A 12,779-nucleotide genomic window follows, 5' to 3' on the forward strand; every position below is an offset into this window, starting at 1 on the left:
CCCTCACCATGGTCTAACTGGCTTTGGGCCCCTGACCACCGTAAGTAAAGTCACCACCCACCCCCAGCATTCTCCATGCTTTCTCTGTCTGGGATGGCTCCCTCAGCCCTCACCATGGTCTAACTGGCTTTGGGCTCCCTTTGCCTTGTTTCCCTCCGATCTGCAAGGGTGTGGCATGTACCGCTGTATCCGCAGTGCCTAGGATCAGTGCCAAACACAGAGCAAATGTGGAGTGAATGTTGAGGGAGGGAGGCAGGGAGGGAGGTAGGGAAGGAGGGAACGAAGGAAGGAGGGAAGGAAGAGAGGGAGGGAGGGAGATGGCACACTATTTTGCCTCAAATGACTGGAAAAAAATCCAAGCTGATCATGTACCCTCGCTTGGTTTCCAAGCTAAAACGGAGAGACCTTTGGTGCTTCCCCAGTGGGGAGGGAAGTACGCTCACTCCCAGGTGGCCCTGCCTTCATCTTCCATTTAGTGGGGGTGCAGTGGAGTCACCATTAGTACATGGCTCATACTTCCTCTGATCTTAGACATCGATCGTCCGCATGGTCAAGTGAGAACAGAGATAACCTCTTTGGATAAAGATATTTGCCCAAGGTGAGCGAGGTTGGAGGTCAAGTCTTCCTTCTGGAATGCCAGTTCATTGGGAGGCTCCTTGGCACGTCAGGGGCAGGTCTCCTACCTAACTCACCACCACCACCATTTGCTCACAGCAGGGCAAATGTATGGCCCAGATGTACCAACAGCCTGCAGATTAGAATCGCATGAAGCTGGAGGTTCCAGGGTAAGGTTTTAGTCCAGACTCTGGTATCAACCAGAGCCTCAAACTGCAACCTGAAGGAGGCCACTGTGACCCCAAAGAGTGAGCTGCCACCCCCTTCTCAGGAGGGCGTTGTTACAGGTGTTTTGGCTGCACCCCCGATGCATGTTTAGGGAAAGAGCCTTAAGCAGCTCAATAACTTTCCTCCTCGCTTCTGTTTTCACTCATGGATTCACTCAGCACATGCTACTGAAATCCCATCTAGATTCCAAAGATAAATGTGCATGGAGCTTATCCCCCAGGGCCCTCTTTTCTTCCCTGAACCCCTTCTTTCTTTCTCTTGGAGCTCTGTACCCTCTTCTGTGGGCAGCTCCCTGGGGTGAAGCTTAGGGCCTCCAAGGCAAGGCAGATGTCCCTTCCTGGGCAGACAGTCAGCACACATGTTCTCCTGGGGGAAGTCAGGGCCCTCCCAAGGCCCAGCTGAGGTCTGCTGGCTGCCCCGAATGTTCTGTCACCCCACAGGCATGAGAAATGAGGGGGGCAGCCTGGCTCCACGTGGCCTTTACAAAGTCCTGGGGAGATGCAGTGGGGAGAGCAGGGGAGCGGCGAGTCAAGACTGGCAGGAGTGCTGGGTTCTGCAGGGAGGGGCTTGTCGGAGCTGGCACTGCCACATGGCACCAAGCCCAGGCATAGCAGGTGGCACCGACGCAGCCTTAATTGATAGCTTAATTAAGGAATTAGGTAGGTTATAACTTCCAACCTACAGCTTGCTTAAGCTAAATTTCATTATCTCCCTTTGCTGTGGAACTGCACATCGTGCAGTAAACGAGAAGCGGGTGTCGTCCGCCCAAGAACAGTCGCTAACATGCTGTGGCCTATCTGCATGCAAGAAGGGAAGAAAAGTGAGGTGTTAGGGTGCAAATGTCAACAGGTGCTACATCCCCTCACTGGAAGCTGCTCCAGGAAACCCCCAAAGGCAGTGATTTACCCTTTTCCCCCAAGACTTGCTAAATAGCCTTCTGAGGATGAGAAGCATCATCTCCAACAGCCAGACCAGAGCCTTCAAAGGTTCTAGGCCTGTGAAATAAATGAAGTCTGCTGGGACATGGAGGAAGACAGCTACCGTCTCATGCATGTCCGCGAGCTCTGCGGAGGATGCCACTCTGTGCTCCGGGAACTGTGGTCTGCAGCTGCCTCTTCATCTGGGGCCTCTGCCCTGCTCACTAGGGCCCGGGGTGGGGCTGGCGAACTTGAACTTCTTCCTGACTGCTCTTCCGGGGAGCCTGGCATTGATCCTTCTCGCTCACAGTGTGGTCCCTAGAGTTGCAGCATCAACTGCACCCGGGAGCTTATGAGAAATACAGTCTCCAAGCAAATCACACACCTACGGGATCAGAATTCACATTGGAGCAAGGTCCCCAGGTGATTTGTGTGCACACTGAAGTTTCAGAATCGGTGACCTGGGTGATAGTATAGTTTCACTTCCAGTTCAAATGAACCCTTTCCTAAAATATTCTGTGTAACCTGAAACTGGGTAAGAAGAGTTTTATGAAAAACCTTGGCCACTGGAGAGAGATCCATATGTGAGATTTGACACCCTTATTTAAATGGAGATATGATGCTGGAGTTTGCAAGATAAGTGGTACAAGGTGGTGAGAGTCTTAGATTTGGGACGGGAGTACACAGCAACAGAGGAGAGAGACAGGACGCAGAAACACTTGTGGCGAACCATGCCTTGTACCTCTGCCCATAGGCAGGTGGGTGGTGTAGTTTGTGCGCACTGGCAAGGTCCTCTTCCCACTGCAGGGCAGGCACGGCGGGGTCTGGAACATGGATCAAGCTTTTGAAAATACACCCAGGAAAACCTGTAACCCACAAGGCTAGGAGTCCGGCTGTTCCTCTTGGCTGGTCTCTTAAGCCAGTAAAGCTCCTTATTTGCACAGAAACTTCCAATTTCACTACCCCCAAACTCGCCACCTTCAAGTCATTTCCAAGGAGGCCCGGGGGCCCCAGGCAGCAGACACAGAAAAACCCCACTGCAAAGAAGGTTCACGACTGATACTGCAACGGCCTCAGAAGCCAGGTGGAACGAGTGGCGCGTATTTAATTTGATGGCCAGGGCAACCGCTGAAGGTTTCTAAGCAGGAAAATGACATAACCCAAATTGGGTTTTAAGGGTAACATTTGAGATAGACTGAGTAGAAATTTATTGAAATCATCTAAGCAAGTGTTAACTGAAGGCTTCCACTAGGGTCTTGGTTTTTGTTTTGGGTTTTTTTTTTTTTTTTTTTTTTTTGGTTTTTGGTTTGTTTTTGAGATGGAGTCTTGCTCTATTGCCCAGGCTGGAATGCAGCAGCATGATCTTGGCTCACTGTAACCTCCACTTCCCGGTTTCAAGTGATTCTCCTGCCTCAGCCTCCTGAGTAGCTGGGATTACAGGCACCTGCCACCACCCCAGGCTAATTTTTGTATTTTTAGTACAGATGAGGTTTCGCCATGTTGACCAGGTCTTGAACTCCTGACCTCAGGTGATGCACCTGCCTGCCTCCCAAAGTGCTGGGATTATAGGCATGAGCCACCACGCCCAGCCTAGGGTCTTGTTTAGGAGCCTAGTGAACAAAATTTAACTTTATTCTGCTGGACACTCACTGGTACATGGTAGATGGTCCATGACGTTACAGTCAATGAACAAATGTGTGACATGGGGACGTCATCAAACATATGCTGTATACAGCAATGCATTGAGACCTAAGTTTTGTTGGGTTGTTTTTACCCTTATTAAGTGGGCCAAAATATCATTTTTTGAATATTCCTGACTGGGTTCGTTGGTTGGTTTTGCATTTTTATAACTATTACTTTTGCACCAACCTAGTAACTCACCTCTGTCCTCTTCTCTCACTCAGGTTGTGGGCTGTCCGGCTGCAGGCAGGGTGTATGCATAGTGTCGGCTGTTTCTTCATTTGTCGCCTTTAGTCGGCTTTGGGGTGGAGCAGGAGTTGGGAAGGGTGAGGTCTGGTCCCGCTGAGTCATGAGACCACAGACAGATCAGTAGATGATGCTGCTGAGTCATGAGACCACAGACAGGTCAGTAGATGATGCTGCTGAGTCATAAGACCACAGACAGTTCAGTAGATGATGCTGGACTGTGTCTTCATCGGTCACCTGCCAATCACACACGAGTTCTCAGGATTGCACTGAGACATGCAGAAGCCTCCTGGCACCGGGTGTGATGGGAACGTCCTGAGGGTCCACTGACAGCCAGCCTTTCACTCTGCCACCCTGTGTGTGGGACACTGGTCAGGTGAGGCCAAAGGCTCAGGCGAAGCTGGCCAGGTGACTGGATTCTAGACGGGTCCATTGTCCCCACTGCTGCCACCACATTTTATCATAAAAGAACTTCTGGGCTTCCCTGCGTTTGTCATTTCTTATCTCAGCTTCTTCTAAGTTCTTGATTCTTCCCATACTTCCTTTGGCTTCTCTAAGGCCTAACTCAGAGATGAAAGTGAATTTTTAAGAATACATTGTGCAGTTCCCTTTTCAGGAGGCTGATTAAACTCACACACTCCATCTGGTGCTGCAAAACTTGTTTCAAGCCTGGATTACTTCTCTGAGGTTACTTTCAAAAATTAATAGTTACAGTATGTTTATTACTTTCCAGGACTTCTAATAGTAAATTGATTCCGGGCAGAAGCTTTAGCAGCTGGTTTGGCTAAACAATTTAATTTTCTACAAACCACACACTCTAATCATATCATCTGGTATTGAAACACACACAAGTTCAGAGGCCCTCAGATGCTCGTGTGTGGACAGCACCAGTCCATTGAATTGTTCCCAGTTTGCAACGAGGGGAAGAAAAATAGGTCAGTAAAGAGGATTTTTTTTAAAGGGTAAATATGTTCAATGTAAGGACTGCTTTTGAGTTTATGGTCTTCTTCTTTCTTCTCTGTTGTATATTTTTAAATTTTTTAAAATTATTATTTTTTGAGATGGAGTCTTGCTCTGTTGCCCAGGCTGGAGTGTAGTGGTGCGATCTTGGCTCACTGCAACCTCCGCCTCCCAGGTTCAAGCAATTCTCCTGCCTCAGCCTCCCAAGTAGCGCCCGCCACCACGCTCGACTAATTTTTTGGCATTTTTAGTAGAGACAGGGTTTCACAGTAAATACTCTTGACAAAGTAAGAGTGGACAACTGTGACAACACCCCACATCTCAGAGAGCATTTTAGCAACTCATGGAATCCAAAAGAACAGGGTCTCCTGGACTAGCAGATCACCCAATGATTTTAAAAAGGTGGGTCAAATGGAGGTTCAAACCTCCTCCACCTCCTTTCTGGTATCAGTAAACACTTTCTCATTGTTTCTGATCAGGGTTGGCCACTTCCCATGCTTTAAAAAAGAAATCTTTAGGTCCAGCATCGATTTATTCAGCAGGAAGGGAATAGGAGATGTCTGATCTGAGGTTCCCTCCACGTTTTGAGGGCTTCCCATCTCTGCGATATCTGCCTTTCAAAAACTAGGATTATTGCTTGTTGAGCTTTCACACTCACAGCATCATTTTGACCTTCAGCTTCAGTGGGGGACACAGTGAAGCGCCTTCCTCTTCCAGCCGCCCTGGCCGTGGGCACTCCGTGTGCTTCTGGTGGTGTCCCGTGGCTTCCAGGACTCCCGGGCCTCTGACCACCAGCTGGTGTCAGGGCAACCCCGGTCACCGCTCTGATTTTTCTCACCCCTTCCTCCTCCCCAGACGGAAAGAACAAGACTGTGGAAGAGGGAATAGCCCTGTGAGACCCTCCCTGGGGACCAAGCTGGCTGAGTTCCACCCACAGCTCTCAGTGCTGGTTATAGCTCTGTCACCTGAGTGGTGCCCAGGTGGGGACTGTGCATCCTGTCCCACTCCCATCTGTTCCCACCTACCTGGGCTCTGCCCCCTTTCTCCCCCCCACAGCTCCCTGCCATACTTCACTGTGGCTGATTCTCACATCCCAGGTGCCTGACCATCAGTCCTGAGATCTTCATGTCCCAGGAGGCCCTCCAGTCTTCATGCAGACAAAGCTCTCACACACCTCCTGATGGCCCAGAAGAACCTCAAGTCATGTCAACGACTCCCCTCTCCTGTCCAGCTGGCACTGTAATGCTCCAAGCCTGGTCAGAGGCCATCAGGATGGATAGGCAGGGGAGGCAGAGGCCGTCAGGATGGATAGGCAGGGGAGGCAGATGTGAACACTGTAGCTCTTCTTCACTTGGTGATAAATGAGAGATTTCTTTCCATGCCAGTACATAGAAAGCGACCTACAAGTTTTCACAGGGTGAATGGTTTTCTTCTACGTGGATGTACCATAATTTAACCTGTCCTCTACTGACATTCATCTTATTTCCAGTTTTTCTCTATTAAAAAAAAAAAACTGCAACACGAGAATCGTTTGAACCCAGGAGGCAGAGGTTGCTGTGAGCTGAGACTGAGCCACTGCACTCCAGCCTGGACAGCAGAGCAAGACTCTGTCTCAAAAAAAAAAAAAAAAAAAAGGTGCAAAAAACATCCTTTTACATGTATCTTTTCTCACTCACATTTCTGTTCATAGGAGTAGGATTGCTGGACCAAACAATATTCATATAAATTCTGAGGCTAAAAAGTGGTGCATTTTTGGAATGCAGTTTTTTTCTCCCTAGCAGGGCGTGAACAACCTTATTTTTGCCAATCATTGTTTCAATTTCAGTTTAATGATGATGTGGTACATGTTTAGTAACTTTGCACTTCTACATTTTCCTTTACTGTTCTTGGCCCATATTTCATTTGGGGGCACTTTATAAGTCTAAAGGGAAGAAAGGCCTTTTAAATATGAATAGCATTCGCCCTTCCCCATGCAAACATTTAAACTCATCCTTTAGCCCTCCTTGAGCGTCCGTTCCAGGCACCGAAGACGTGTCCATCATCTCGGTGAAGCCTTGGAGCAGCCTGCAGGGAAGGACTCGTTTTCCCTGTCTCATTCCTGAGCCTGATGTCTGATGCAGTTTAGTAGAGAAGCTGAGACTTGTCTCCAAATTTGTTTTCAAGCCTGTGTTCTTTCCACGGTCCCACTCAAAACCTCTAAATAAAAAATCTAGTATTTCCTGGTAGTAATAGAAGATATGGGAGTCAGAAGAATCAAGAAAGATGACTGGGCATGGTGGCTCATGCCTATAATCCCAGCACTTTCGGAGGCTGGGGCGGGAGAAGTGCTTGAGCCCAGAGTTCAAGACCAGCCTGGGCAACATACCAAGACCCTATCACTACAATTAAAAAAAAAAAAAAATTAGCTGGGTTTGGTGGCTCATGTCTGTAGTTCCAGCTACTCAGGAGGCTGGGGCAGGAGGATCGCTTTAGCCCAGGAGTTTGGGGCTGCAGTGAGCTATGATCGTGCCACTGCACTCCAGCCTGGGTAGCAAAGTAAGAGCTTCTCTCTAAAAAAACCAAAAAACAAAACAAGTGATTCGATGTAGTCGGTCTTGGGTGGGCCTGAACATCAGTATTTTTAGCAGCACTTCAGGGGATTCTTCTTTGCAGCAGGGTTGAGGTCCACTGTCCCTTCCAGCTCTGTTGCCCAGGCTGGAGTGCAATGGCGTGATCTCGGCTCGCTGCAACCTGCACCTCCGGGGTTCAAGTGATCCTCCTGCCTCAGCCTCCTGAGTAGGCTGGATTACAAGTGTGCGCCACCATGCCAGGTTAGTTTTTTGTATTTAGTAGAGCTGGGTTTTGCCATGTTGGTTAGGCTGGTTTCAAACTCCTGACCTGAGGTGATCCACCAGCCTCGGCCTCCCAAAGTGCTGGGATTACAGGCATGAGCCGCTGTGCTTGGCCCCCCATATGCTATTTCTAAATCACATCTCCTCTTTGTTTACATGTAGAACAGAATTTAAATCACTGCTCGACGAAGTCAATGATGTTCACATACGTAGAAGTTTCTCAGTGCTGCCTGCTTTCCTCCAAATGACAAATCTGAATTACAGAAAATTTAGTAATTGGTGTTTAATACTTATGAATACATAAAGCAACAAACTGGAATAAAACCAAGGGATGCTTTGTGGAAGTACTTGAGAATTCTGAAGTCCAACCTATTGCTAATTCGCATTATTTTTCCATGTAAATGCATGCACCCTCCCAATCCCTAATGTAACACATCCTTTGCTCCAGCTACGAGGCAATCGCTGCACATCCCATCTCATCCAAACCTTGGAGAGCTGCATCACTTCCCACTTGTGCCTGCGGCCACTGCAGTCTGATTCTGACTCTAGGAATGACAGCAGGTGACAGCAGAGAGCTCCTCATTGTCAAGTCCAAGTGGACTTCCCAGGCCTCCCTCATTGAACCCTCCTGCTGCATGTCCAGCGTGGATACTGCCTCCTTCCTGGAGCCCCTGCTCCTCCAGCCATGGCACGGTCTCCTCAGATTGCCCTGCCTGTGCCTCCTCTCTCATGGGTCACACGTGACCTTACTGCGTCTTTACCTCTGGACACTCACTAGACTCGGCTCCACATCGCTCCTGGTCACTGAAACCTAGCACTGCGGTGACGTGTGACTATCCCTAACATTCCAAATCATTCTTGAGTGACAACGCTGTGTGGACATTTCAGAGATTAACTCAATCTTCATGACTCTATGAAATAAAAACTATAATCTTCATTTCATAGGTGAGGAAATGGATCAGAACATAAGCCCCATGAGGACAGGGACTTTGTTGTCCTGTTACATGATGATCTCAATAGGACCTGGAACAGTGGCTGGCCATGGATGCAAAGTTGAAACCTCAGCCAGTCTGACTCCCATCCCTGGGCACTCAAACACTGCGCCATCAGCTGCAACTGCCCCTGCAAGTCCTTCAGAGGCTCCTTTCCCTCTGGCACCTCTTAAATGCCCACACCTTACAGCAGAGCAAAGTGAGGCCCAGAAGAGGAGTGTGTGTGGTCCAAGGTCACATTGCTAATGTGTGGCACACTCAGACTACAATGCAGACTTGACAACCTCCAGTCCCCTCTACCAGACTGACAAATGCACAGGGATGTCGATGTCTTTTCAAAGATAACTTTGCTAAATGGTAGTATCTGTGATGCAGACGTGGCTAACTTAACAAATGTCTTCGTGTTTGTGGCTCAGCTGTGCTGTCGTCCCAGGTGCCCCGCCTCAGCTGGCATATCTCCCAGGCCAGCACTCTCGTGACTCTGCCCCCTACATGCTGGGGAGTCCCCATCTCTCTCTGGGACACCCAACCATCTGTCAGACATCATCTGTCAATCTTCTAATCCTCAAACTCTACATGTCAAAACAGAAGTCCTTTTCCCACTAAACCTAAACCAGCACCTTCTGAATTCCTTTTATGAGACGGTGGCCCCACTCTTCACCCTACCGCCCAACCCAGGAACTGCAGAAATCCATCTTGACCCTTCCTTTCCCCATAACAGTGGAGTGTGATATTTCAGAGCACAGGCTCTGAAGAAAACAGCTCCATTCACAAGAGAAAGTAGTAATAATTTTAACCATAGAAGTACAAGACATAGTCTGATATTATACAACACTGCTGAGAGAAATTAAAGATCAAAATAAATGGAGAGGCATTCCATGTTTATAGACTGGAAGACCCAATACTGTGTTTTTGTTGTTGTTGTTGTTGTTGTTTTTGAGACAGAGTCTCGCTCTGTGGCCCAGGCTGGAGTGCAGTGGCCGGATCTCAGCTCACTGCAAGCTCCACCTCCCGGGTTTACGCCATTCTCCTGCCTCCGCCTCCCGAGTAGCTGGGACTACAGGCGCCCGCCACCTCGCCCGGCTAGTTTTTTTTTTTTTTGTATTTTTTAGTAGAGACGGGGTTTCACTGTGTTAGCCAGGATGGTCTTGATCTCCTGACCTCGTGATCCGCCCGTCTCAGCCTCCCAAAGTGCTGGGATTACAGGCTTGAGCCACCGCGCCCGGCCCCAATACTGTTAAGATGGCAGTTCTTCCTTGACTGATCTGCAGATTCAAAACATTCCCTATCGAAATCCCAGCAGGCCTCTTGCAAAAACTAAAAAGCAGACCTGGTAAGTTATACAGAAATGCAGAGGACCCAGATTAGCCAAAATAATGTGAAAAAGAATGGAGAATGTATATGTCCCAATTTCAAAATTTAACTCTTACATATATGTTCAGTTGATTTTTGACAGGGGCACAGTGGAGAAAAGCAGTCCTTTTAACACATCGTGCTAAGACCATTGAATATCCATAGGAATTTAGATCTTTACCTCACACCATATATAAAAATTCATTTAAAACAGCTCATAAGCCCAAATTTAAGACCTAAAACTATAAAACTTCCAGGACAAAACACAGGAGAAAATCTTTGTGACTTTGAGTTAGGCAGAGAGATACAGTACTAAAAGCATGACTCGTATAAGGAAACTAATAAATTGAACTTCATTAAAATTAAAAACAAGGACATTTCAAAAGACACCATTAGGAAAAGATAAGTCACAGACTGGGAGAAAATATTTGAAAATCATGTCTTAAAAGGACTTGTATCCAGAATATATTAAGAACTCTTAGTATTTAATAAGAAAAAAAAAAACTCAACTGAAAAGTGAGCAAAAGATTTAAATAGACACTTCACCAAAGACGATATATAAATGGCTCATAAGCACATGAAAAATGCTCAACATCATTAGCTATCAAGGAAATGTAAATCAAAGCCACAATGAGTTACCATTTCACATCCACTAGGATGGCTATCATTTTAAAAGACACATAATCACAAGTGTTGGTGAGGATGTGGCGATATCGGAACCCTCCTACATTGCTGGTGCAAATGTAAAATGGTGCAGCTTCTTTGGATAACAGTTTGGCAATTTCCTAAAAAGTTAAACGTATGTCTGCACAAAGACTTGTACACAAATGGTCACAGCAGCATGAAAACAATCTATCAACTGATCAATGAACAATCTGACACAGCCATACAATGGAATAGCATTCAGCAATAGAGATGAAAGCAATTACTGTAGATGCCACGACAGAAACATTACTGAGTGAAAGAAGCCAGACACAAAAGACCACATCTGATTCCATGTACAGGAAATGTTCAGAAACGGCAAACCTGAAGGACGGAAAGTTGCTGTGTGGAAATGGAAATGAGGCTTAATTGCAAACGGGGAAGACTTTCTTTGGAGTTGTTCTCACATTGGTTGTGATAGTTGCACAACTCTATGAACTTACTAAAAAATCATCTAAGTATAAACCTAAAATGGGTAAATTTTGTGGCAGGTAAATTGTATCTCCTTAAAACTGTTAGGGGAGAGAGGGAGGCACAGTCCTCGCCCTTTTACTTATCCACTGTGTCGCTTGGGGCGAGTTAAACTTTGCGCCTTAGTTTTCGTCTGTAAACTGGCAATTATAGTAGTACGTACTTCATCATTATTGTGAGGATTAAATCGGTTAATACCAGTAAAATGTCTAGCAGACTGCCAAACACACAGCAAGCATTCAGTGTTAGCTGTTGTCTCATTATGATCATTCGGATTACACTCACCCAGTTAGGTCTTGCCAGTTTCCCTTGGTAATTAGTTCTCCATCACCTTTTCTTCTTACCTTTTTCCCTGGCCTTAAGCTCTGTACCACCTTTTAGATGAAAGGTTTGTCCCGTCTCCCTCACTATCCCCAGGGTTGTTCCCTCACATTTCACCTCCACAGCATGGAGAGACCACACCAGGCCAAAACCAACTACAGGATCAAGTTCAATTGCACACAAAATTGCCTCCACCATCCTGTCTCTGTGGACCCCCTCACCCCTCTCCACCCCCATGCCTACCCCACATACACATCCCAGTGGCAGATCTCCTCACATATCCCATGCAGCTGCTCTTGCTCCCCTCTGCAGAATGCCCTGCTCTCTCTCCCTCTTGTCCTTCTACATGCCTGTCCTGTCAGGCTCAGCTGAGGCAAATCCTTCATAAGACTTCCCTGAACCTCTTGGGCTGGGATCACTATTTGGCCTTTATATATGTCTATAATATGCCTATAATAGCCTGTGCATATCTCCAACACTGATTGAGAGACAGATTACAAAATACATTGTCAGATTAGAACACACATCTCACATCTGGAAGCATGAACCTAGCACAATGCAGGTGCTCGACAGAATGTTGGCTGGCCAAATGAAGGACCAGACAGGCAGCACTTTCTCGGTTCCTCATATACTGAAAATGCTCACAGACTTCCACACAGCTTAGGACTTTGTCTAGGAACATGGAAATCTTAGGGAGGCTCTCCCTCTGTTGAGGACCATTGTAAGCAACACCTGAGTGGAACGACAGGGCCTGCCATCTTCCGTTTGATGCCGTAACTGTCAGCAGTTCATGAGCATTTGCAGATATGGCTGGTAATGTTAATTTTGCTGGTGGAATTTTTCCTAACTTGCCCAACATTCGAGTTTCTAACCTCTGAAACTCTTGGTCTGTTAAGAATCTTTTAGGTATCTCATAGTGGGAATATAAAACAATCAACTTTAGGAGGATTTAAGAGCTTAATGACTGAACTTTAAATTATGCGGGAAAATACAATAACCTGATGTCTGGATTCCATCCAAGATATTCTGATTTAAGTGGTCTGGGATGTAACCTATGCAGACAAATTTTTTTAAAGTTCACGCAATAATTCTAAAGAATTATAGTTATTCTCAAGACCCAGCAAGGGTCAACGTCTGCTCTTTATATTAGTTCCTGTCATCTTCTCATGCATAAATGGTAGCAGTTATGCTTAGATTTATGGATAACTGAAAGTCCTTCTGAAAATAAAATGCATAAATGTTAATCAGATTGCTTTTTCCTATTCTCATGACTTTGGGTCATCTTAAAAGTAAAGTTAGGGCTGGGCACAGTGGCTCACACCTGTAATCCCAGCACTTTGGGAAGCCAAGGCAGGTGGATCACTTGAGGTCAGGAGTTTGAGACCAGCCTAGTCAACACAGTGAAACCCTGTCTCTACTAAAAATACAAAAAAAAAAAAAAAAAGCCAGGTGTGATGGTGGGC

The sequence above is a fragment of the Rhinopithecus roxellana genome, chromosome 11, assembly GCF_007565055.1.
Source record: "Rhinopithecus roxellana isolate Shanxi Qingling chromosome 11, ASM756505v1, whole genome shotgun sequence".
NCBI classification, from domain to species: Eukaryota; Metazoa; Chordata; class Mammalia; order Primates; family Cercopithecidae; genus Rhinopithecus; species Rhinopithecus roxellana.